Source organism: Prionailurus bengalensis, chromosome C2 (genome assembly GCF_016509475.1).
Source record: "Prionailurus bengalensis isolate Pbe53 chromosome C2, Fcat_Pben_1.1_paternal_pri, whole genome shotgun sequence".
In the NCBI taxonomy this organism is placed as follows: Eukaryota; Metazoa; Chordata; class Mammalia; order Carnivora; family Felidae; genus Prionailurus; species Prionailurus bengalensis.
The window spans coordinates 31,599,255-31,623,763 of NC_057350.1; positions in this window are offsets into that span (position 1 = coordinate 31,599,255).

The following is a 24,509-nucleotide window of genomic DNA, read 5'->3' on the forward strand; positions in this document are numbered from 1 at the left end:
TGGCAGTGAGGGCCCGCTTGGGATTCTTTCTCTCTCTCCTTCTTTCTCTGCCCTCACCCCGCTTGTACACACACAGTCTCTCACTCTCTCTCTGGCTCTCTCTGAAAATAAATACACTTAAATAAACAAATAAATAACTCATCAAATCCAAAAGCAATCAGTGCCTCTCTCTTTCCTCACACCCAAGTCTCACTCCTTACTTCTACCACCACTTGCTACTCTTTGAGTGTTCCCACGTGTAAGTAAGTGGTCTCATCATTCACTGAGTTATTAGAGATATGCAGTCATCCTTGATTCCACATATAATCAATATTCATGTTGCCAATTCTACCTTCCAAATATTTCTTGAGGGGTGCCAGGGTGGCTCAGTCCATTGTGTCTCACTCTTGATTCTGGCTTGGGTCATGATCCCAAGGTTGTGAGCTCCGGGCTGAGCATGGAGCCTGCTGAAGATTCTCAATCTATCTTTCTCTGCTCCTCTCCTCTGCTCGTGTTCTCTCAATAATAATAATAATAATAATAATAATAATAATAATAAACAAAATAAAAAATAAATGATTTTTAAAAAGTAACTATTTCTTGAATTTGTCCACTTTTCTCCATTCTTATGTAAATCTTCCTAATTAAGATCTCCACTATCTTCTTTCCCCCTCAGTCTGTTCCTCACCAGATTACTCTACTGGCCTAGTTAAATGAAATCTGATCCTCTCATTCTTTTCAACTCTTCAGTGGGACAGAATAAAAACCACATTCTTTCCTGCTTATAAGACCCCATGTAATCCTTAACCTGCTTACATCTTCAGTCTCTTTTCCTAGCCCTCAGGTCTTTTCTCAGTTATTTCCAAATCTGTTCCATGACTAAATATAATTAACAGTTTAAAAATTATAAATACATATAGCAAGTCTGGTAACCTTGGTGGAGTGACTGTGATTTTAACATACATTATATGAAGAGGTTTAGGAAGATAAGGTTAGGTTAGACTAGTAAGTTGTGATTATTCACGGAGAGACAACATACTAAGGAATGTAGATTTGATTTATTCTGAAGGAAATGGGCAGCCACGGGGAGACATGATCAGTGCAACAGTTTAGGATAATGACATTTAGAGCAATAGGTAAAATTGGGTGGAGTGTGCAGGATTGGAATGGGAAACCAATAAGGAAACTATTGAGGTAAACTAGACATAATGAGAACTTCTGGTATGGTAGTGGCTGTGAGAATGGAAAGGAAGGAATCAAAGGGAGAATTATAATGAGGGAAAATTGATAGTTCTCAATGATCTCAGTGATTGCCTGAGAGAGACAAGAGAGAGAGGAGTCAAAGGTAAACAGTATTTGAGCACAATGCATAGGAGGAAGATGGTACCATCAATACCTAGGACATAGTGGAGGAGGAACAACAATAGTAAACTTCAGCCATATTGAGTTTGAAGAGTATTGTGACATACCAATCATGCAATGTTCAGAGTAGAAAAGTGAAAATTTCAGTCTTTTGTATGCTGAGTCACAGACTTGCATTGATTATTACTAACATTTTGTTTAATGTTCATCTGTTTTTGAGAGAGACAAGCATGAGTGAGGGAAGGGCAGAAAGAGAGGGAGACACAGAAAGCAAAACAGGCTCCAGGCTCTGAGCTGTCAGCACAGAGCCCCATGTGGGGTTCGAACCCATGAATCACAAGATCATGACCTAAGCTGAAGTCAGACGCTTAACAGACTGAGCCACCCAGGCATCTCTGATTATTATTTTTTAAACATCTATTCTCTTGTTGCTGGTATGGAAAAAAAAATTATATAGCCTAGACATTTATATTGCTGTAAGGGAATATTCAAATCCTCTTTCATGCAGCACAGAGCAGGGCTGGCTACATAATTTTCAGGGCCCAGTGCAAAATGAAAACGTGGAATCCCTGATTTAAATATTAAGGATTTCAGGGCTCTGTCGGTTAGCGTCCAACATCGTCTTAGGTCATGATCTCACAGTCCGTGGGTTCGTGCCCCACATCAGGTTTATGCTGACAGCTCAGAGCCTGGAGCCTGCTTCATATTCTGGGTCTCCCTCTCTCTCTGCCCCTCCCCTGCTTTCGTTCTGTCTCTGTCTCTCTCCAAAATAAAGATTAAAAAATTAAAATAATCAAACAAATAAATAAATATTAAGGATTTCAAGATGGTAACATTAATAAACCAAGCCCAGGTCTAAGCACCGAGCTCTGTGCAACTACATAGATTTCACATCTGTGAAGCAAGCCATGTGCAAGGATGGACTGTTCTGCCTCCCTTATTTTCATGATTACTAGAAGAGATTTCAATAGTCCATCTATGTCCTCTTGTATGTCTCAAAATGCCCTTATAATTCTGATAGGGTACAATCAGCTTTACTCAACTTTTACATGCTTCATATAATCATAGTCAAAATAGATCTTCTTTGATAGAACTCTTGACACATTTATTATCTGTCAAAGACACAAAGATTGGGGGAGCCGGAAGAAAAGGGGGGAGGAGAAGGGGAAGAAGAAGAAATTGAGAAAAGCAAAACTTAAAAAAAAAAAAAACAAAACCCAAAACCCTCTCATTTTTGGTCCATGCCTTCTTGTTATTAAGTTAAATATTTGATATTATTTTATTTTTTAATGAGCATTAACTAGGCATCGTTCTAAACCCTTTGCAAATCTGAACTAGCTATCCCAAACAAATCTGTGAAGTAGATCTATTACCCCATTCTACAGGGGAGGAATGTGAGGTGCACAAGGGTTAAGGACCTGCCCAAGGTTATACAGCAAGAAGCAGCAGAACCAAAACAAAGCAAGGCCCTCTGGCTCCAGAGTTCATGTGCTTCCATTAATCCACTACACTATCACCTGCATATGCTACCATTTCCTCACTCACTAAAACAAGAGCAGATAAAAAGTTACATAATCATTTTTAAAATTCCAGGGGAAATGGTTATTTGATATATGTAAAATATTTTTCAAAAAGCTGTCTTAAATAGGAAGGACAAAAATTATGAAAGGTTATTGAAAATATCCGAGAAAGAAATCGTGGAACTTTGGATACATTTTGAACAGAGTATATTGAGAGTAATTTAGCATGACAAATATACACTATCTTTCATTTAAATTCCTACAACTATATACAAGTAAAATTTAAATCAGTAGCTTGTCATCTAATGTATAAACAATAATTTTAAATGTCTGTTGGCAGGAGGGGAAGGGGGAGCTTCTTTTGAACTTTTTAATCGACTGCTTGTATCTTGCCACCTCCCTGCCTCATGCCTAATACAGTGAAAAGTTAAGAGACTCTTATTTTATTATTCGGTATTCTGTATTGTACTAGAATACCATTAAACCAGAGGCCTCAGGTTTTTCAAGAGGTTGAAAGCATCTGGCAGGGAGGTGCTGATGGAGAAGTCTGACTGGGAAGAGAATAGAGTTGGTGAGTAGTCAGGCTCCTATAGAATAGTCTCATTTTAATTATTCAGGGAAATCCAAATGGGCATGTATAACTTTCTGTCATATGAAAGAAAAAGTAGTAACTTACTATTAACACCTACTCTAACTCACTCTTTACCAATTTTTAAACTTTTCTAAAACCCAGGCAATCATAAAATTTACTTTCTAAAACATGGGACTGCTTTTGAAAATAAAAGGGAGCATTATTAAAAATCATGTTGTGATAGCAGGTGTAGGCCAGGACTCTCCCAAGGCAACTACAGTATACAATCACTTGACTTATGACCAATCCAATCTACCCATCTTCACCTTGATATCCAAAAGACATGAAATCTCATTACAGTCATTCCAAACTGATAACATTCACTAACTGGCTCAGATGTAACTGTATGCATTTGGTTCATTTTCTGTGACTCAACACATGCATGCACAAATGTTTTTCAGATCATCCATTTGTCTCTGATATAGGTTAACTGGAAATAGAAGTTTTGAAAAGTGAAATTTCCACCCTGTCATGTTTATACCAATTTTGAAAGATATAAAAGAAAGAGGAGGGAGGGAGAGAGGAGAGGCCATTCGGACGGGTGAGAAGGGTAACTGCCAATTTTAGTATTAATATCTGTGAAATGTGGCCCAATAATTTGATTTTTATCAATAATCCCAGATCTGGTGAGGCTTGGAATTAAGAAACATTGGTCAGTTTTAAAGTAATATCTGTATATCAACCAGATGTCACCGTCCACTCTGGGCTCTGGTTTTTACAGATCTAATGTTTTTGTTCAGGGCTACTTGTATAAAACCTGAGAGTCTATAACATATACGCATTTGTGATTTTCCTGAGCCACAGATTTTATTTATAAACCGAGTATGGGAATAAACTACTTATCTAGCAATTGATCCCAGTTGACTCAGGTCATCACATCCACACCTCAAAATTGTCACTACTGTTCTTCATTCACCATTAGCATGTATTTTTATTGCAAGATTATAGGCTAGAATAGTGTCCAATAATTCAGTGGCTTGGTGTTCTCTATAATGAAAGAAAAATTCCCTCCTACAAGAATCAATGTCAACTGTGTGCATAAGCAAATCTCTCTCAGTATACCAATCCATTTAAACCCAAAAGTACAAGTCATAAGATTGTTTTGGAGTAACTAAAATTTGAACAGGGAAAGTTGGATTGTCCTTCTCCACTCTAGGAATTTTTCTACCCGAAGAACTATAGCTCCTTGATTCAGAGCACCATTTTCTCTACACAGTTGTTTAACACAGAATTCATGCCCTGCAGGCTTTTTTTCTTTTTGAGTGCCCACAAACACTGTTCTATCACATCAAGCAAGGTACAACATGATTGAATGGCCTGAAATTTTCTTTTACATCAATCACATTTCAGGCACGTCTATTTGAGGCTATCCCTTGGTTACCTTGATCAGACATAGGCCTATTCCAGGACTCTACCAACCCATTTACAAATCATCTTTTAGGTATGGAATAACTTCAGCTTCTCCCACCTCTTATTATAAGCTGTTGGATTTTTGTTTCACTCTTAGAGTGAGATTTATTTCCAAATTCTGTGGCTTTTTTTAATAACTACAATGATCCAAGTGCAGTTTTAGGGAAAATTTTCTTCAATATTTAGACTTATTCTGTCTTTGAATAATTTAAGCCCTACACAGGAAATCAATTTTACTAATCCACCAGCTTTGATATACATTGTTGATCATTAAAAAAAAATGAGTTTTAGGTAAATAAAGAGAGGTGAAGAATGGCCTAATATATATTTTGGCAATACAACCTAAAGATCTTTAAACTTCTGCCTTTAAAAAATATCTGTCTGGGTGCTTGGGTTGCTCAGTTGCTTAAACGTCCAACTTGGGCTCAGGTCATGATCTCGCGGTTTCTGAGTTTGAGCCCGGAGTCGGGCTCTGTGCTGACAGCTCAGAGCCTGGAGCCTGCTTCTGATTCTGTGTCTCCCACTCTCTCAGCCCCTCCCCCACTCATGCTCTGTCTCTCTCACTCTCAAAAATGAATAAATGTTAAAAAAAATAAATATTAAAAAATATATATCTCTTTTTGATAGTGGTTTCAGATAAGAGAATAAAGATTTGTGTCACTACATCCTTTAGTTATCTAATATTTTTAACTAGCCACCCCAAAATTTAGTGGTTTAATACAAGGTTTTTTTTTGTTTGTTTTCTTCATGATTCTTTGCCTGGCTGGACCTCGCTGTGTTATTCTTCTCTCCTTATGTTATTGGCTAGAGTTATTCATGTGGTTGCCTTCATCTGAGCGTTTGGTAGCACGGCTTGGGGTAGATGTCCAAGAAACCTCTTCCCAAATCTGACCGTTCATACTGGCTGTCATCTGGGTTACATGGTTGGCTCCCATGTGGTCTTTCTCCCTCCAGGGATCTATACTCACTTTCTCACAAAGTGGCAGCTGGGTTGCAACAGAATGAAAGCAGAAGTGATCTGGCCCCTTAAAGCCTAGATTCAGAAGTGGCACAGTATCACTTTCATCATGTCCTACTTGTTAAAAGACTTCGGTGGAGTGGGGATAGTCTCCGTTTAGTGAGAAGAGAGACACATTCATATAAGGAATGGATTTTTTGACAGCTATCTTTGGAGATAATCTACCATACATGTGATACCTACTTCTAACATGACGTGTTCACTGGGAAAACAAAGGTTATACGACCATATGTATTGAAATCAGGGAGGCAAAAATGTATCAATGTTTGACAAACTTTTCTTTCTAGTAATCCTATATAAATTGTTTAATAAGTGCTATTCCAAATTGTTTTCTCTTAAGCTTAAAGTAAATCTTCAACTCAGCAGGTTAGTTTTGTATTTTAGGCATTTTTCCAACTTCTCATTTCTTGAAAAATGTCTGCTTTCGGAAAAAAAATTTGCTGAGGTGCAAAATCAAGAAAATTTATCATCTTTCTCCATTTAGTAGAGTTTTAACTAAGAGAATCAGTTATGAATAATATTTATCCAAACTTAGTAATTAGTTTAAATATCATGAAGTTCAATCGATATTGATTCATTTTTCCTAACAAAATTATATATATATATATATATATCAAATAATCATTAACCATCATCTGATATCACTCCTTATACAAAAATCTAATTAAACTGGTCTTGGTTCTGAAGAGTTCTTAATTAAAATATTTAATATCTCAAGCATATTCTACTTTTAAAAATAAAATTCAGAAATTAAACCCATGAAGATGTTTCATCTTCTCCAGTGCTGTATTATTTGGAAAGAAGGTCTTTTTTCTCCAGGAAGCACAGCTAGCCTGAAATCACTCAGCAACAAATTCTGAAGACAGACTATATAAGATGAGTAGGGAGGAAATTTCTGTCTCCAAATGGCCAATGTCTCCCCTCACACATAGGGTAGGATACATCATCATTTGCTGAAAATTTCTGATTGGTCTGATCTGACCAGGCCAGAGGGAATTTATAGATTATGTTTTATTTGACTCCACCCTTCCCAACATCTATGTCTCTTTATTTGGGCAACAATTTTAGACTTCCTATACATAAGAAGTGGTTAGAAGCCATAACATGTGAACTTTTACAAATAAAGATCAACCTGATCTATGCCCTTAAATTATATATGTACTCATATGTATATATATATATATGTATATAGATTTTTAAATAGTATTTTATACTATAATAAGATATACTTTTAAAATTATTATGTCAGAATGGAACAATGAATAATTTTCATTATAATTAGAAAAAAAAAGTTTGTCAACTGTGGTAGGGAGAATATTGCTCTATCCACCCAAAAAATGTTCAGTCCTTAATCACTGGAACCTTTGCCAGTTTATCCCACACAGTGAGATAGATTTTACAAAGGTGATTAAAGTTAAGGAACATGAGATAGGAAAATTGTCCTGGATTATCTGAGTGTGCCCAATTTAATCACACGTGTCCTTAAAATTGGACGACCATTCCAAGCGGTGGTCAGAGAAGATATGACTATGGAAGAAGAGCCAGAGAGATGTGATATGAAATGGCTCAACCTGCCATTTCTGGCTTTGAAGATGGAAGACAAGGGATACCAATCAAGGAAAGAGGATAGTCCCCAGAAGCTACAATGAGCAGTGAAATGGATTATATTCTTTCTGTGACTCTCCAAAATAGAACACAGCACTGTCAACATCTTGATTTTAACCCAGTGAGACCCATATTGGACTTCTAACCTACAAAACTGGAAGGTAATAAGTTTGTGATTCCTAGACCCTCACATTTGGAGCATATTTCATTTTGATTATTTATATACAATGCTACTATCATCCAAACCTACAAATACATAAAATATTCAGGTAATACCAACATTGAAACTATTCTTAGATATCTAATCATTTACCTATATTGAAAATCAATCTGTTGATAAATTAATATTATTTAAATAAGTTCAATCTGTAATTATTTAGACTGCATGTGTTTGTAGATATGCTAATACATTTAATTGTATTGTTTCAGAGAACAGTTGACATGACAGTAAGCTTTCTACTCTATGGTGATATGGCAGATATTGTCACTAATATTTATATCTACCTCTGTCTTTTCCACACATATCCCAATTTTGAAGCAGGTAGAATTATTTGCCAATTTCAGAGGATGATTAGTAATTGGACTACAACTACCATAGCTATGGCCCTATCCTCTCCACCTGTGCTGGGGCCCATGGTTAGTCTTATGGCAAACGAGACCAAACAAGAAATATTTAGGGGACTTTCATTTCCACAAGAAGAGTTTTGCATCCTACCTTTATCCGTAGATGAAATTTTGCCATCATGAGCCACAGCAACCCTCTTGTACCTAGAAGGAGATAAAAAAAAAGCACAAATGCAAAAAGTCTACATGACAAAAACTGTAGATAGAACAATAAAAGAACCTACTTTGAACTGTCTTTCTTGGTCTTATTTTTGAATCTTTACTAGACTTTTTATTACATAAGCTATTATCTGATTTTCTGCTATGTACAAACACATATTAACAGGTATAAGTGAGAGGACATTTCTTTAGACATCAAGATAAATACAAGTGATCATAAACAAAGCTTTAAATTAAAAATCCTTGTCTGTCATCATATCTGCCATGGAGTCTGAAGTTTTGATAAATAAATAAATAAATAAATAAATAAATAAATAAATAAGATCGGTGCTTTAAACATTTGGAATTCTCGAAAGTTTTCCTCCATTATGGGAATGTTTGGGCCAAATCCATTTTATGAATTTTCTGTCACTTTTTTAGAAAATTAAGTATTACTTATTAATGAGCCGGTAGTTAGTATTAATTGATAAATGCAGCCATACAAAGAAAAATACTGTTCAAAAGTGCTCTGTTCAGTTCTTTGAATGAAGATATTTGTGACACGCATCTGACAAAATTCGCAGAGCCTGATGCTGTATGTACATAGTTTGTACTACTACAGTGTAACTTGTAGTTCTCCCCAACCCTGGCCATCATTATCCCTCAAGTCTCCCTCTTTCTGTAAACACCAGCCCAAATCCTTTTCTAGAAGGGGAAAAATCTATTGGGTCGTATTATTGAGTCTCTTAAAATAAGCACATTAAAAAAAATTATTTTTGAGAGAGAGAGAGCAAGTGGGGGAGGAACAGAGAGAGAGAGAGACACAGAATCCGAAGCAGGCTCCAGGCTCTGAGCTGTCAGCAGAGCCAGACGTGAGGCTGGGACCCAGGACCATAAGATCATGACCTGAGACAAAGTCAGATGCTTAACACACTGAGCCACCCAGGTGCCCCAAAATAAGCATAACTTTAAAGCAACTTCGCATATAACAGGAGTTTCAAGGGATGCCTGGGTGGCTCAGTTGGTTAAGTGCTCCAGTCTTGGTTTCAGTTCAGGTCACGATCTCACAGTTACGGAGAATGAGCCCGGACTGCATCAGACTCTGCACTGACAGCATGGAAACCGCCTATGACTCTTTCTCTCCCTCTCTCTGTCCCTCCCCTGCTTGCACGCTTGGACTCTCTCTCTCCAAATAAAGAAATAAAACTTAAAAAAAAAATAAAGAGTTTCAATTCAAAAAACAAAACAAAAACAAAACAAAAAAGTTGGTCCTTAGAGTTTTCAACAAAATAGCAACTAGGTTGAGTTTATGTGTGGTGGCTTTTTCCTGCTCCTCCTTTTTTGATTTATTCATTTCTTTTTTTTTTCCCCCTTTTTAACTCCAATCTCCGTTCTCCTTCCTCCAACTTTTGGCACTGTTTTCTCTGTCAAAGATGCCAAACCTTCTTTCCCTTCCCCCAAATGCATATTAGTCCCCTCATTTCTGCAACTGATATCATTTAAGAAGAAAATAATTTAAATTCATTCACATTAAAGAATGACTGGCTGATAGGCTCAACTACCCCCATAATTATTTTTATTTTAAAACAAGGAGATTATTAACCTAAATTACACTCATTAGAGAAGCAGCTGGCATATAGGCCTAAGTTTTCATCTAAGCTCTGTCTGTGTGAAACTGACCATGTCACTCATTCACATCAGGATTCACTTTTATCTTTTAAAGACAAGTTTAAATTAGAAAATTGTTACAGCTTCTTAAAAAAAGTCAATATCCTATGATTCTTTACATGTAGAAAGAAAATTTTGAGTTAGGGGATCCGCGTATTACACCTTTTCTGGGACATGTATATGAATCATCTGAACAAACTGGTTCTATAAATTCTCTCAACTTTCTCCAAAAAAGATGGTAATATTAAAAAAATTAAAATACATTTTTAAACAGGAAACAAAATTGTCATACCCAACTTTTTCTTCTTGGTAACTAACTTCCCAAAGATTTTTTTTTTTAAGTTATTGCCATGGGGCACCTGTATGGCTCAGTCGGTTGAGCGTCCGACTTCGGCCCAGGTCTTGATCTCACGGTTTGTGAGTTCGAGCCCTGCGTCGGGCTCTGTGCTGAGAGCTCAGAGCCTGGAGCCTCCTTCAGGTTCTGTGTCTCCCTCTCTCTCTGCCCCTCCCCCACTCATGCTCTGTCTCTCTGTCAAAAATAAACGTTAAAAAAAATTGTTTAAGGGGCGCCTGGGTGGCGCAGTCGGTTAAGCGTCCGACTTCAGCCAGGTCACGATCTTGCGGTCCGTGAGTTCGAGCCCCGCATCAGGCTCTGGGCTGATGGCTCAGAGCCTGGAGCCTATTTCCGATTCTGTGTCTCCCTCTCTCTGCCCCTCCCCCATTCATGCTCTGTCTCTCTCTGTCCCAAAAATAAATAAACGTTGAAAAAAAAATTGTTTAAGTTATTGCCATACTGAGAATGAATAAAAGATTTATGAGTGGGATGATATTTAGTTATTGGATTCATTTATTCTTTTTTAAAAAAATAATGTTTATTTATTTTTGGCAGAGAGAGAGAGAGAGAGAGAGAGAGAGAGAGAGAGAGATAGCATGAGCATGGGAGGGGCAGAAAGAGAGGGAGACACAGAATCCGAAGGAGGCTCCAGGCTGTAAGCACAGAAACCAACATGGGGCTCGAACTCATGGACCATGAGATCATGACCTGAGCCAAAGTCAGAAGCTCAACTGACTGAGCCACCCAAGCACTCCTGGATTCATTTATTCTTTAAGGACAAACTCCAGCACTGTTAGAGCCATTTGACAGGTGTGAAAGATGACAGCTGTAGAAACACACTGTTACAGGAAGCGCCATGCCTGCGTGTAGAAGGTATTGGTCCACATAGAAACTTGGGACTTTCACTAGATGTTGGAAGAAATTTAACTGGCTATTGTGTCTTAGGTAAACAATGACACCAATTAAGGCTACCAGGCCTCCTTCAAACAAACTCAACTCCAGTTATAAAAAGGCTACCACACACACACACAAAATTATCTAGATTTTAATTGTCTAGATTTGCTATCCAACTACTATTTGTGATGAAAGGTTACCAGATGAAGAAAAGAGGCAGTAAATTCTAGTTATTGCTCAGGAAATCGCTGTAGCACTTAGTTTTAAATGAAAGTCAAAGTGAAATGCTATTAATAAAAAGGCTCATGACAAGAAAAGTTTATTTTAGAGTGGTATAATACAATTTAGAGGGATACTGGATTCCAGGGTGGGATGTTACACTATTTACAAAGTAGGAAATGACTTGCATTGGGGAAACCTTGAACATAATTGAAATCACTTAGGATGTATGGACAATAGGGAGTCTAATGTTTTTTATGTACTATATCTCCCTCAGGATGCTCTATACTGAATAGCCAAGGGAAAAGTTTTTAAATATCCTTTACATTATGATAGCTAGCTTAGAAGAATAGGAGATAAAAATTTAACCAGACACCAATGAACAGCAAGAGTTGTACTGTGTTCACAAATTTTTATAGCATGGCACATAAGTTTGGAACCACCTTAGTTCTTGCCTAAAACAGAACAATTGACCCTTAATTTTGTGAAGGTTTCCAGTGTGGATGCCAAATTCTTCAAACACCCTTTGGACATAGCCCATGGCATATGTTCATGGTCTATATTTTAAGTCTAGGTTTTCAAGAGTTTTCCTAAGATCTCATTTGCATGACATAAACATTAACATACCCAAAATTTCAATCCAATCTTACTGCACTCAGGATCTTGGTCCTATTCTCTGTAGAGCAAAAGTTAAGATTATCCACTCATTTCAACAAAATTGGAAGATATTTGTGTTAGATGATAAATACTTGATACCCACAACAGGGTATAAATTGGGGGGGGGGAGACATAATGCAAAAACAGGACCATTCTATTTTCGTATACAAAATTTTTTTGGTTTGGATATTTGACATCTATTTATAAGACACAGCCTTTGTGACAGACTATCCCATGTTACCAACCATGTTGAATGCTAAATGTGGCCAAAAATGGGAGGCTTGTTTCCTATATTCACTTTGCAGAACCCACAATGGATATATTTTAAATTTCCAATGAATTCATCCATTCCTTTGGGCATACGGGTAGGCCCTGCCTTTTTATGTTGCAGAGAAGATCTATTTCCATTTGCTTCCCATGAGAGACATCCTCATGTCCCTATGTCTCCCACCATGCTGTGATTTTTCTCCTGGGCACGGCCTGTACTATTCTGCTGACTCTCAACATTGAACATACCCAGGGTAGCCAGTCCAGAGTGACTTCAGTCTTTTCTTTGCTCACCATGACCTGGTTGTGTTTCAAGATTTCAATTCATTGCAATGGCAGCCAATCAGGTAACATTTAAAGGAAATAAATAATGGACTTCATAAAACTGTAAGCAGCTAATAGGATTCATCTAAAAATATAGGCATTACCACTGGGCCATTATTTTAACCCTATTGCCCGCACATTGAAGAATCTACCATCCAGTTCTCTGCCTGCTTGTGGATATGCCAACACTTTTGGCTTTCCTAATTCTGTTACCCAAAAGTCACAAAGTGTCTTCTCATTAAAGAGCAGAATTTTGTAGCAATTTTCACCTTTGCATTACTAGGTAATTGAGGGCATGTAAACTTTTCTATTAAATGTGGGATTACACAGTTTAAAGTAACCCATCCTTTTCAAAGTTTTACAAAGCATGTTAATAGTCCTTCGTCATTTGATCTTCAAAGCAACGCTATTTCTATCCCTACTTCATTATGTGGAAAGTGAATTTCAAGGAAGAAAACAAGACTGCCTATGGTTACAAAGTTAGTGTCAGAGCCAGGAAAGCAGAGGTCTTTTCTCTTAGTGAAATGCTCTTTCTAGCACATGGCATTGACCATCAGAGGCATTCAATACTCAATCTTTAGACAGGTTAGATTTGTAGCTTTTATCTGACCCTACATATTAGTTCATAATTTCATTCACATCTTTCTCAGTACACTTTATGGGAGAAGTTACTTGCCAACATGCAGTGGTTTCTGGCTTCTTTTCATACTGGCTTGTGAACACAATTATAGCCTGAAGACTGAAGAATTTTCCAGTACTGGTGTTCTTTTCTGAAACGAGTTATGCAGATCCTTTTTATGCATGACTGAATGAGATGAAATGGAAATATGAGATCACCATGCTTCATTCTCTTGTTCAATTTCAGGTCTGTATGTATTTTCTAAGAGCCTACTAGGAGTTACACTCTGGGATATGTAATATAAATTTTATATATATTTATATGCATTTAAATATATTTTATATATTACATATAAATTATATATATAATTTTCAGCCAGGACAACTAAAGAAAATACTTGATTCCTTACCAACTCTGACTGGCCTCAAACACCCTTCTACCTCGCCTTGGGATTTTGCCGTCTTTTTCCATAAGGGAAACTTGTGTAACATTTGCTGAAACCAGGTTTACTGATGTTAAATGCTCTGTAAATCCAATAAATATAGTTCAGGAGTTCTGATGTTGATCTTTTTATTCTTCCCTTATCTGGAAAGCTGCAGAGATCATGAGCACTCTGGCATGTGGGGTCAAAAAGCACATTGCTGATCAGTTCCTTCATGTCTGAAGATGCAGTCAGTGGCAAAATAAAATTAAAAATTAGCTCAAGTGTTGCCAACAAGATATAGACACAGGAATCTTAGTTCATGAGAATTGGCTTTTGACCCATTTCTCTTAATAGTCTTAATAGATAGGACTACATGCTTATATGTTAAGGAAAAATGTGCAATTTTTGAGTAATGTCTTTAAAGATTGTGATGGATTGTTTTATACTTTAGGAATATAACTAATAATGGTATGGAGGATAAGTTGGGTAAAATAGAAACAATGAGTTAAGTTAGGACACTGTTGCAATAATCCAAACAGAAGAAAACTAGAACCTGAAAGACTATAGAGGCATTGAGATACTGTGTAGCTAAAAAAATTCAGTAGAATTTTTAGACACAATAAGAGGTTAAATATGGGAAGATATTTCAAGGTTTCTCATTGAGAAACTTAATGGAAAATGATGTCCTTAGCATAGACAGCAAGCATATGAAGATCAGTTTGGAAAGAATGTTATGTTTAGCTTCCAAAAAGATCAGTTTGGTATTGCTCTACAACATTTGTATTGGGGGCAGGGGAGACTAGTATTCCAGAAGGGCCAGGGATAATGATGTGGATGGGGGTCAACAATGTTTAGACCAAATGAAAGTCATAGGCACATAGAGTGATAAGGGGAGATGATGGGCTGAGATTAGAAACCTGAAGAAATAGAACACTTAAAGAGAGAAGCGAGAACCACAAAAGGATTTGCAGAAGTGTTCTGACAGATATGGAAAAGGAGACTGTTAGAAAAAGAGCTGAAAAGAGATTTTTTTTAAATGTCAAATGCTGCCAAATTCATTTAAGGAAAAAAATCGCTGGGAAGCAATCTTTGAATCGTAAATATTTTTCAGGCAACTTAAAGACAATTTATTTAGAGTAATGGAAATAGAATTCAGATTGCAGGGCACTGGGGAATGGAAGAAGGAAGTGAAGGCAACTCATAGGAAACTAATCTTTTAGGAAGCTAACCCCAAAGGCAAACAAAGGAATGAATATTTATTGCTCTAAAATAAAAATAAGATTATTTGAATTGAAGAGTAAAGATAAAGTACAAAAATAAAAGTCATTGTAGTTATCTAATATTCTGTTTCTTTTACTTTATACTTTTCATAAATGTTATAAAATCAGTTAGAGGCTAGTTTTATAAAAGAAACTCCTACTTTGCAGAGGACAATCTATACCTTACTAAGTATAGATATTAAGCTTGTCAGTTTTGAAGATTAAATTTGCAGAGTTATTCAGGATGAGTAGGCAAATATAAACTAAAATCACTCCAATTATTATTTCCATAGTTTTTAGAAATGTAGCACATACCAGAATACCGACACTACAAAGTGAAGGCAGGTAGATATAGCTATCAAAACAACCATTAAAACTATTGAAATAAAGTAAAATTGAAATAGACATTGTTATGGCAAGATCTCCTGGGTTTATGTGGTTAGCTTAGGAGGTATTTCTTGTTCTTGGTTTAATCAGATCAGTGTAAAATGTCATGGTCAGTATATCAAATATTACTTGGGATAAAATGAATTTCTATGGGTCTCTAAGAACAACTTGCACTTGTGGTTTTAACATTCACTATTATTTTAACAAACAAAATAATATTTGTAGAGTATTTTATATATCTATATATAGCTATAAATTTCATAGTTGTCCAACAACCCTTTACTCTGCTTCTTTCCAAGGTAATAAATTTCACTCTGGACATATGGTCTCCAGCTAGAGAAAATTCTCCACTCTTCTTTGTGGCTACGTGGGGCCTCTTGACTTCATTTTCCCAATTAAAAGTGAAAAAAATTTAAAATTGCTTTCCATTCCTTTGCATTATTTTCCATTGCCACAAGATAGAATAGTGATGGGTTTATGACCCAGTTTTGTCATGTTTTGGTTTGAGGTGTAGTTTACATAGTATAAAATGCATAGATTTTCAGTGGATAATTTTGACAAAATGTATATATATATATCACTCAAATCAACATATTACTCCTAGTTTCCACGTCACTAATGCAGTCACATGTACTGATATTTCATTTATTCTCATTGCTAAGTAGTCATCTCTTGTGTTTACCCAGAATATTTTCATTCTTTCTCCTATTGATGGCAATGTGGGTTGTTTTCAGTTTGGAGCCACTCTCAAATGAACTGTTATGGATACTCTTTTTAAAATTTGTGTGTGAACAGTTTCTTCAAGTTAAAACCTAAATATAATTATTACTGGGCTATAGGGAAAGTGTATGTTTACCTTGTATTATAGAAACTTCAAAAATAATTTCCAAAGTGGTTGTACTATTTTATACTCCCACCAGTAATATAACTGGACCAGATTTTCACCATGAAGATGAAGATGATGCCCTAACGGATTGGGAAGCAACTATATGAGAGGAAACTTGGTCCTTGAATAGAGCAATGGTTGCTACTACCTTTGACCACTTGCTTCCTTTCTATTCCACTGGAGTGAGATAAACTAAACAGTGACATACCAAGGAGGTAGAACAATGGGTTCAGTCTCCCCAGTCCAGGCATCATGGCAGGGGGAAGCAGGTACTTTTTTTGGTAGAGAATTTATAAACTAAAATCCACGTGTTTGGGTCAGCCTGTTTAATTTCTAAAAAGATATCAGTGATAAAGTATTTCTCCATACCATACAGACCCCTTACATGTCCTGCCCTTGGTGTGTCACTGAGAAAAAGAACTATCTTGCTCAAGCCAGTCTACGTTTTTTTTTAATTTTTTTTTCAACGTTTATTTATTTTTGGGACAGAGAGAGACAGAGCATGAATGGGGGAGGGGCAGAGAGAGAGGGAGACACAGAATCGGAAACAGGCTCCAGGCTCTGAGCCATCAGCCCAGAGCCTGATGCGGGGCTCGAACTCACGGGCCGCGAGATCGTAACCTGGCTGAAGTCGGACGCTTAACCGACTGCGCCACCCAGGCGCCCCAGTCTACGTTTTTTAAAACACTTACCTATTCTTGGTATTCTTCTTGAAAATACCTGGATTTCAGATGTGCATCTTTATATTATTACATACTTTCTTAAAACCATACAAGTATTATACCAACATTGAGTGTTACTATAAAAAAATCAGTTTAGGGTGTATTTTTAAACATTTGAGTTATGAACAACTTAAATCAAGTCGTCTATTGCTTACTTTTTGTATTAAATATCCACAATGTTTTATAGAGTTAAAACTTTTATAGGAATTTAGAGATATTTTATCATTAAAAAAACAAACAAATGAAAAAAAACAACAACCTGAATTACATGGCAGGATTTCAGGCCATCATCCTGTCTCACATCCTTAAGCAAGGGGGCTCACCCAAGCAACACTTATAGAGCTCCATTTCAAGGTTCATACAATAAACAACCTCTCTGTGAGTCATCTCTCAACCTGTCTGAATAAAGTGAAGTCAATACCAAATAAAACGTCATCCACAGCACCTTGCTTTCTTGACCAATGACTTTGATGATTGGCCTCCTTTAACACCTTTACCTCAACCTTGCAAATGAACATGTCTTCACCTTTTTGAGTCACAACGTTGACTTCCTCCAAATGCAATCCTTCTTCATGACAGACTCACATCCACAGACTAGTGTATTCCCTCTGCATTCACCAGGCATGACACAAACTAGCAATGACATGAATACAAGATAGTAGGTACATGAAAGGTCTCTCTATTCTCTTGAGGTTTGAGTTATCAGACTTTGCTATTTTGGGCACCTCTAATTACAGAGTAAAAATAAATTGCACAAGGGAGTGCCTGGGTGGCTCAGTCCGTTGAGCATCAGACTCTTGATTTCAGTTCAGGTTGTGAACCCAGGATCATGGGATTGAGCCCTGTGTCCAGCTTCATGCTGAGTGTTGAGCCTGCTTAAGATTCCCTGTCTCCCTCTGCCCCTCTCCCCTGCTCATTTTCAAATAAATAAATAAATAAATAAATAAATAAATAAATAAAATAGCACAAGATACCTAAGTGCTTTCAAGAAATGTATTTGGACACACTGTTTTTAAGTTTATTTATTTATTTCAAGAGACAGAGAGAGTGCACATGCATGCCAGCAGGAGATGGGCAGAGAGAGAGGGAGGGAGAGAATTCTAAGCAGGCTCTGCACTGTCAGCATGGAGCCCTACATGGGGCTGCAATTCACCAACCATGAGATCACAACCCAAGCCAAGTGTCAGGTGCTTAACCAACTGAGCCACCCAGGCACCTCTATTTGGATATAATTATTGTCCATGTTATGCAAAGACTTCCAGGACCACAGCTGAGGTTGGACAAGTTTCATTTACTATCCATTGTAGAAAGGGAGAATAAACATATTGGGAGATTGTGGGGCATCTCAACAGGAGAGTGTAATAAAGGACTTATAAGATCTGAGCTTGTTTTAGGTGACTCAGAGTAACTTTTTTTAAATTGTTATCTTTTTAAGTTTATTTATTTATTTATTTATTTATTTATTTATTTATTTATTTATTGTGAGAGAGAGAGAGAGAGAGACAGAGACAGAGAGAGAAAGGGAGGGGCAGAGAGAGAGAGGGAGAGAGAGAATCCCAAGCAGTTTCTGCACTGTCAGCACACAGCCTGATGCATCACTCAAACTCATGAACTGTGAGATCATGGCCTGAGCCCAAGTCAGACATATAGCGGACCAAGCCACCCAGGTGCCCCAGGCGATTTGGAGGAACTTCTAAGGATGAGGGATTTCATCCTAGAGTGGATCCTGTCATGAACCAACTTCTTGGATATTTTAATAGGTCTTAGCTAGGAGCAAAGACTGAGCAAAGCTAAAGCACTAACTGCTAAAGCAGCAGTCATTCATTCAGATACCAAGATGGAGAGATGGTTGGTCATTTTTATGGCTTAAAGTTCATGCTTTTGCCTGTGTTAAGTCATGATTGTAGAATATTTCTTTTTTAATCAAGCCATCGTAATCAGTGTGGCCATGTCAAATGTTGATGTTCTGAAAAATGGTTATATTCACCAGGACATCAAGGCCTACCTATGAGTGCCTTCTGTCTAGTCCTTCCTTTTTGGTTTCTTATATCTGCAATGACTTTTGTCCTTCTGTTTTGGTTTCCTAGTGCCGCCATAACAAGCTATCATAAACACACAGGCATAATAAAAAAAAAATTGTCTTACATTCCTATAGGTCAGAAGACCAACATAAGTTCAAACTGCCTTTGTTTTAGGCATATCAGTTGAGGTGGAATGGGTGCTTATTCTAATTGTCCATCTCACTACACAGAACAAGTACTTATCAGCATCTGTTCCACTGAGTTACAAAATTAAAATTCTGAATATAATAACATACATGTTTGGAGTCCAAGTCAGGTGTGGTCAACAACCAGATTGTTGCTGGTCAACATAGATCTTTGTGAACTATCATAATGTCAGAATCAAGACATATTTAACAAATTAAAGAGAATTACAGATACCCAAGTCTGGTACAAGCAACAGGTCAGTGAGTAATAAAATATTCAAAAACTGGAGGGCATAGATTTCAAAGAGTAGGACAGATAGTTAAAGCCAACAGACTCAATGATCAATTAAGAGAGACATGGCATTGATGAGCCTAGTGGAAAAGTTTCAGTACTAGGAAGGTCTTTACAACTGAGATTAACCTCTTTCCTGATCCAGTGCCTGGCACATACAATGTAGTAGATGTAATAGAATATCTAATTTAAAGTAAAAACTTACTCTGAAGCTCAGCTAACCTGAGATATGAGGGTGAAAGTAGATAAGTGACATCATCTGTGACCTGTAAACATGTGGTTTATCATGGTAGGAACGCTAGCCAGAGACAAATGCAGACAACACAAATGATATAAAATAACATCAATTTCTCTCAAGCTCAGCATAAAATAAGGGAATCTTGTCCCAGAAGAACTTTTTTTTTAATTGGGCTCTTATTTTCTATTTCAGTTTCCTTTTTTTTTTTCTGAAAAGAAATGAAAAAATATATCAAAGTGACTTCCAGTTTCTGGTCTGTCACGAAATGAGGTTAGAAGTTACCCCTCCATCTTAACAAGTAAAAACCTGAAAAAAAAATTTTTTTAAATCAACAACTCCTTTTAGATCCATTATAGAAGTGAGGTCACAAAGCAAATTCTCACCCACAAAATCAGAGACAGGAGGATAGAGAATCACAACTTCCCTGAGCAAAAGAAACCCACAGGCATTAACTTCTTTGAGTGTGTGAATCAGTGCTGGGGTAGGAAGACCTGAACTATAATTGTCACAATGCGGGAGGCTCAGCCATAGACAAGTCTGAGAGTTTAAAACTCCAGGGGATCTAGTCATTGGAGGCCCCTACGCTTCTGTTGAGTTTTACTCCTAGACTTCTACCAGATTTCTGTTTTTGTTTGTTTTAAACAGTGAACATAGGTGAAAAATCCTCTCATGCTTCTGGCGGTAGGAGGAAACAAGGAACCATTTTGAAATACGACAGGGCACTTTGTTCTTAACAAGATCTGTACTCATGAGAAACACTTTTACCAGAAACTAATTTTCTGGGGGTTATATGAAACTAATCTGGGAGAAGGGAAATCCCTAGTCCAGCCCATGCTGACTCTTAGGGAGGCACAGGTTCTTCAACTAGAGAGGATTTTCCTCCTCCCACATCTTACCACCACATTACTAAAGACCTATTTACTGTATTTAGCTCCTTTACACACTGTATGCTGTGTGTCCACCTGTTAACAAAACATTAAAGTCCTACTAAACGATAAACAAACAAACAACTCACTTTGAAGAGACAGAACAAGCATCAGACTCAGACCCAGATTTTGCAAGGATGTTGGAATTATCAGACAAGGACTGCACAGCAGCTAGGATTCATACATTAAGGGCTCTGATAGGAAAAGTAGAGATGAAAATTCTAAGAAATAATTAAAAATAAATGCTAAAATACAAAACAAAAACACTACCAGAAGTGACAAATGCCTTTGATAACCTCATTAGTAGACTGAAAATGGCCAAGGAAATAATCTCTGAGCTTGAGGATATGCCAATAAAAACACCCAACACTGAAAGGAAAGGAGAAAAAGACTGCAAAGCAAATAAAACCCCAGAAACAGAACAGAATACGCTAGGGCTGTGTGGCAAACAGGTGTAACATACACATAATGCAAACACCAGGAAGAGAAAAAAGAAAGGAACAGAGGTGATATTTGAAGAAACAAGACGATGACAAAGAACTTCCCCCAAATTAATGTCCAGCACCAAAGCACAAATGCAGGATGCTAAGAGAACACCAGCAAAATAAATGCCAAACCAACTCCACCTAGGCCTATCATATTAAAACTGCAGAGAATCATAGGTAAAGACGAATAAGTTAAAGAAACAATGAACTGACCCCAAACATTCTTCCTTGATTTTAGTAGCATCCCTCACCTACTTTAAACTCAATCTATTACTCTCTTCCTCAAACAAGTAGAAGAGATTTTTACTTGAGTCAATTCAACACTTTAGTGTATTTACAGTGAAGCATCAGAGAATTTATTTCACAGGACGACTTTGACAGTAAATTTTATTGAAATGAAAGTGGCATTACATTCAAACACACCTGAATTGAACTTCTTGCTCAGCTGAAAATGTGGTTTATACACACACACACACACACACACACACACACACACACACACTGGAGTATTACTCGGCAATCAAAAAGAATAAAATCTTGCCATTTGCAACTATGTGGATGGAACTAGAGGGTATTATGCTAAGCAAAATTAGTCAGAGAAAGACAAATATCATATGACTTCACTCAAATGAGGACTTTAAGACACAGAACAGATGAACATAAGGGAAAGGAAGCAAAAACGACATAAAAACAGGGAGGGTTACAAAACAAAAGAGACTCATAAATATGGAGAACAAACAGAGGGTTACTGGAGGGGTTTTGGGAGGGGGAATGGGATAAATGGATAAGGGGCATTAAAGAATCTACTCCTGAAATCATTGTTGCACTATACACTAATTTGGGTATAAATTTAAAAAATAAAATTAAAAAAATATAAATAAATAAATAAATAAATAAATAAATACCTAATTTTATTAAGGCTTAGTTTTGACCTCAAAATGAAAATGATGAAAATGATAGTAGTATTTACTTAGCAGGCAGGGTTATTATGAATATTAGATACTACATGTATAAAATCTAACATAACTTCTACTTAGCAAAATTAGCTGCTCAGTAAGTGATAGGTGCTATAATTATGAGTAGTGGAAAGTTATAGTCATATAGAAGAAGCAGAATAAAAAAATGTTTGCCTGGTATATTATTTTCTAGCCATCTAATACTACCTTGGTTCCATAAAACTCTGTGGAATAAAACCCTGTAATTCCAGACCATCTAAAAACAGGGCAGAGACTAATGTCATGAACCCACTCCAATTGGGGCTCTTTCCTATCCCTGATTTCTGTTAGACCTAGTTTCTCTCTAGGTTACAAAAACAACATAATACTTTAGCCTTTCAAAAAAAAAAATCATTTGCTAATCCAATAAGCAAAGGAATAAACATTAAGAGAAGAAGGGAGAAAATTACTGAACAGTCATATATCTGGTCAAAACTTGATTGCAAAACCTTCTTGGCCCCCAAGGCTAGACATTCTTCCTACCTTTGGAAGAAGTGGTTTATCTCCTTGGCCTTTCCTGGAAGTTTTCAAGGTCGGTATCTTCAAAGCAATATGTCTCAATCCCGGATGCACTTTAAAACCAACTGCGGAGTTTTAAATAGACTTCTGTCTGGGCCCTGCCCTAAGTAATTTGGGGTTTAATTGGTCTCCAGTGGGCCTTGGAAGCAACGTTGTTTTCTAAAAGCTCTCCAGGTAATATTAATGAGCCTTCAGCACTGAAAGCCACTGTTTTAAGGCAAACTTTGCATGGGTTTCAGGCCAATCCTTTGTTTATCCCAAGGCTCATCTTCTGTGCCTTAGGTCGGGATTTAACTTCTCCCTATAGCTGTGACATTTTCTCTTGGGATTTACTTTGGTTTCCTGATGCTAGTTTCTTTACTAAGTTGCTTCTGAATTATTTCTCCCTTTGGTTGTGAGCTGAGCAAATCAACGGTCACTCTATTCCTCAATTATCCACTGATTCTTGGCATCTGGAAATGATTTCTTTCACCTGTGCAAACTATTTCTTTCAGCTGCAAACTATGCATTTTTAAATGTTGACTGTTTCTGTTTTTTTTTTTTTTTTACTGTTTATTTACTATTTTGAAAGAGGGAGAGACAGAGTGTGAGCGGGGGAGGGGCAGAGAGAGAGGGAGACAGAGAATCTGAAGCAGGCTCCAGACTGAGCTGTCAGCACAGAGCTAATCTGGGGCTCCGGCTCACAGAGCGTGAGATCATGACCTGAGCTGAAGTTGGACGTTTAACTGACTGAGCCACCAGGGTGTCCCAGATGTTGACTTTTTTAAAAAAATGCTTATTTATTTTTGAGAGATTGAGGCAGACTGCAAGTGGGGCAGAGAGAGAGGGAGACACAGAATCTGAAGGAGGCTCCAGGCTCTGAGCTGTCAGCACAGAGCCCGACATGGGGCTCAAACCCACAAACTGTGACATCATTGTCTGAGCCAAAGTTAGTCACTTAAGCGACTCAGCCACCCAGGTGTCCCTGACAATTTCTTAAAGAAACATCAGCTAGCTCTGAAACACCGTGTAAGGTGTGCTCCTCTCTTAAAGGAGACACATATTTCAAGCACTATGCATATGTAGGCACTTAGGAAAGGCCTGATAAACCAAATTGGTTTCTTTGCCTATTTTCCCTGTTAGGCTGAATTTTTGTGGCTGTGGAGTCCAGCTCACCAGTGCCATTAAAAAAAAGTTACCTTTATTCAACGTTCTTCATATGACCTGTCTATAATTTAGCTTGAAAATATCATATCATAGTTTATTTTTTAGTTACAGATTAAATGTTTTAAAAGTTAAAATGTGTAAGTTCACTTATTCATTTACCAAACTCCCTTGTTCCTAAGAGCTGAGCCTTCTTGGGTCTCACAGAGGCCCAACATTATGGCCAATAGTTTCCTTCCACATAAATAGCTGAAGGACTTTTACCCCAAATGAAAGCAGGTTGCCTATGAAATAAAAAGTAGCCTTTATTCAAAAATGTTTCCTCATATTTAACTGTAAATATATCATCTCAAGATCACTTTTGGATTAGGTACTTACTTAACACTTCATAAAAATAATACTCATATGTGCCTGAGATTTCTTTGCCCTAATAATTACTCTATCTCTCCCCTTTTCTGTTTGCAAGTTCATTGCAACATAAACACAAAATTCACATTTGAGAAACACTGTGAGCAAAGTCCTAAGAGCCACAAAGAATAAAAATGTAGCTCTCTAGTATGTACTTACTTTGTGATCTGCCTGTGAATAACATCCCCGGCCATTTTTCACAAGGTGGTGAAAGTATGGTTTCCCCTGTGCACAATCTATTATTTTAGGAAACAGCATTGTCATTACAGAAATACGATTAATGTAAAACCATGCTGTGAAAACCAGAACAGAGCGCCATAACAGAAATTTCAATAGCATCATCCTTAATT